This window comes from Dipodomys spectabilis, unplaced genomic scaffold, assembly GCF_019054845.1.
Source record: "Dipodomys spectabilis isolate Male_0828 unplaced genomic scaffold, ASM1905484v1 ptg000078l, whole genome shotgun sequence".
Lineage (NCBI taxonomy): Eukaryota > Metazoa > Chordata > Mammalia > Rodentia > Heteromyidae > Dipodomys > Dipodomys spectabilis.
The window spans coordinates 3,002,191-3,006,189 of NW_024870755.1; positions in this window are offsets into that span (position 1 = coordinate 3,002,191).

Sequence of the window (3,999 nt, forward strand, 5' to 3'; positions counted from 1 at the left end):
CTGTAGTTTTCTTCAAGTGTTTCATCCTACAATGAAGATTTTTTTCTTACAAGCTTTCTAATAAGTATGTAATCTATTCAATTTTGAAAAGTACTGCTGTACTTCCCACTTATTTCTGGCATTTCTGAAATCTAAGTTCCTCTGTGTGTCGCGGTGCATACTTTTGCTTGTAACAAGTATTGTTGTTCAATACATAACATCTGATACTTAGAGAACAAAGGATGTGAAGCTACAGTAGCCAGATAAAAGATTTCCAGAAAAATTCTAGGGCAACTCATGTACTTTCTGTGTAGATGAATAGGTAGCATAGAAAGAAATTATTATACTTGAAAGCGTTTGAGTATGTGTACACATAGGTGCCCACTTATTTATCTGTTGCTATAATTTTACACATTCACTAGTATAAAGTAATATTTCATATATATGTATGCATATACATATATATGTATATGTATACATATATATGTATATATATATATATATATATATATATATATATATATATATATATGATGACCATAGTTTCCAAAATCCAAAGAACCACCTCCATGGGCATTGCTTTCCTATGTTGCTGTTTGGATAATAAGAATGGAACCTGGTATTTGCTTGTGGAAGAGAAATTGCTCAGAGACTAATGCATTTTTGTTTCTATATGTTGCTTGATCACAACTCTAAAATTAGGAAGTCTGTAAATATATAATATATTGTATATTATAATATTTATTATATATAATATCTGAAAATATTATATATTTATAAGGAAAAATACAACAAACATATCAATTCCATACTTTCCTAGACATGATTAGGTTCAGTAGAGTTAGGTGCATTACATCTGAACAAGAAAATTCTACTGAAATTCTGTTGATCTTGAGCTAGACAAGGAAAATTCTGGTGAAAGGAGCCTCTCCTCAATTATGAGGAAATAAGTTTGGAAGCTTTTGTTTGTTTGTTTGTTTGTTTGTTTTTGGTTGGTCAAGGGGCCTGAACTCTGGGCCTGGGCACTGTCCCTCACTTCTTCAGCTCAAGGCTAGTTGTCTACCAATCCAGCCATAGCTCCACTTCTGGCTTTTTCTGCTTATGTGGTGCTGAAGAATCGAACCCAGTGCCTCATGCATGCAAGGCAAGCACTCTACCACTGAGGCACGTTCCCAGCCCAAGTTTGGAAGTTTTTGAGAAGAGGAATTTGGCATTCATTTTGCATCCTTCATTAGTAATGAATAAGTATCATTTTGCTCCAAATTTTACCTCCTTTTATGTTTCCTAAATAGTTAGACTTGATCATCATTCCATCACATATCCTTAAGTCCTTCTTTTGTTTTGCTGATCCTTGAACTCAAGGCCTAGGCAGTGTCCCTGAGCTCAAGGCTAGTTCTCTACCACTTGAGCCACAGAACCACTTCTGGCTTTTTCTGCCTGGGCTTGCCTTGAATCACAATACTCAGATCTCAGCCTCATGGGTAGCTAGGATTACAGTTGTGAGCCACCAGTGCCCAGCAAGTCGTTCTCCTTTAGATATTGTTCTAAAAGCCTCCAATCCAAGGTCACTCTTAAGATAGTAAAAGGACCTATGCCAATAGTTCCTTCACATTCTCATCTCCTGTTATAGCTATGGTGTGACTTTTCCATCGTATCCTGAACCTACTTCACTGTTCTCTTCCTAATCCATCATTCCATATGTGTTACTAATAAATAACTAAATTTTGTGGCTATAAACCCTGAATCACTCAACTATTAATTTCATTTAATTTTTTTCAATATGATTGTTCTTCAATACAAATCTGAGCTTATACTCACCTCTTACATCTACCTCTTTGCATGAGCAGACCCTGGGTCTATTCTATCTCAAATAGAGGTTAACCAAAGAATAGCCTACAGTATTCCTGCCTAGGAATCAGGACAAATAGTTGAGTGCGTGAAAGACGCAATGCATTCCTGCATGGGAAGGGGTGAGAGAGATAATAGCCTAGAGAGCAAGCTGGAGGTCACAACACTTCTCCCCAAAGGAGAAACTGATCTCCTGCAAATTGGCAGTGAGATAACTCACCTAGTGAATTTTCATATATGAAGTTGTCAGGTCTCACTACTCATCTCACTTGTAGTCAAAGAGGATAATTCTTTTGTGTCCTTCTTAGGCCCACTCTCAGTTTATCTCCATCTTAGATTTTGCTCAGACTCTATTCCTACCAGAAGATCCCTGATGAGGAGCAAATGTGATCTCTTGGCTTCTGACTGGCCCTGTGGGAACTGAAGCCTCTTTTAGTTTTGAACCTGTTCTTTCTGACAATGGGAAAGCTCATTCTCTGAATTGTGCCCTAGTACCAAATCTCTTCAGAGGAAGTCAAGGAATGACAGATTCTGCCTGAGGGACTGAGTTTCTCCATTACCAAAGAGGTCAATTCATATCTGATTCTGAGGCCCAGTTGGAAGTCCTTCACCAGATACTCTAAGTGGGAGTGGATGTTAGCTCAGACTCCTGGCCATCCTCATATTCTCCAACTCTTTCTCATGAACAAAAAACTCACAGGAGTTGAGTTCAGAAACAAGAAGAAATGAAAGTAGCAGAAGAATCATTGTTAGGGGGAGGAATTAGAAACTTTGGGTGAAAAAAAAGGGCTCAGAAAATCTAGGATCACTCACATCATTTGGGAATAACATCATAAAATTAGGGAATAAAAGTAATAAATTTCTATCTAAATTAGTAACTCCACTACTCTATATTACAAGTGTTCTGCCAAAAGGTAGCTGTCCTAGGTCTATTTTGATGAGGAAAATGGAGCACATTCTTTCCTCACAAAGTTCTACTGAGTATTTTCATCTATACCCCAGGTTGTTCTTACTCTCTACTTCTCTGTTACTTTCCTCTGCTGGATTCATTCAATGACACTTGAAAGTGTTATCATCTTCAGACATGTAATTACATTTTCTTCTAATCTATTTGTTATAAAATAAAACAAATGATGGGGAAACATAGTCTATGTTATATTTTCTTCCATGCCATAGTTATTTGATGTTAATAAGTATTATTTTAATAGTTTCATTTTTTAAACTTGAGGAAAATGTTTTGTTATATTAGCACTAATTAGTTCGACATTTTTTTTTGTATTTTCCATGTCTGTGTATTTGTTATTAAGCTTCTAACATCGTCTTTTTCACCAACTGTTGCCTTCTTAAAATTGCTTCAAATTATAAACTATATATGATGATCTTTTATGTGTTCATTGATATATTTAAATTTTGATCTAATATCCACATATTATAGGATATTGTAACTGTTCTGAAAATCAATATGGAGGTCCCTCATTAAAGCAAAAACAGAATGCCACAAAACCCATTAAAATTAGGATTAGGTATATATCCAAAAATATTTAGCAATGATACAGTAGAAACATACTTCTCTTGTATACCAGAACATGTTTATAGATATGAATAGCACATTTTCTTTATGCCCTCTTTCTGGTGCATCTAGATTGATTACACAGCTTGGTTGCTATGAATATTGCTGCCATGAACATGGATGTTCATGTTGATTCATATTCCTTCAATATGTATCCCATTGCAATAAAGGTCATCAATATATGTGTCTTTTTGGTAATGTGTAAACTTCCATTATGATCTCCATATGAGTTGCACTAGTTTACAATGCCACAAAACCCTGCTGTACATAGCTTCCTAGCACCTGCCCGGTCTGCAGCACCCTCAACAGGCCAGCTCCAATGGGCAGGTCGAGGCTGTGCCATATGTTCCTGGTGCCTGCTTCAAGGCTAGAGCGATGCCTAACCCACAGCAGAGCTGGCCCTCACTCACTTCCAAGGGTGTCCAGAAGGGCATGACAACCACAGCCCCAGCACTGATGCCCTCCCTGCCCCCAGAGTTTACCTATAAGTCCCTGTCTTTGTTCTTGAAATTCTTCAGCCACTCGTCTCATTTCTCATTGTCTGCTTGGGTGGGAATTGAGACTCCTATATCTCCTCACAAAGAAAAAAGGCCCCAGTGGAT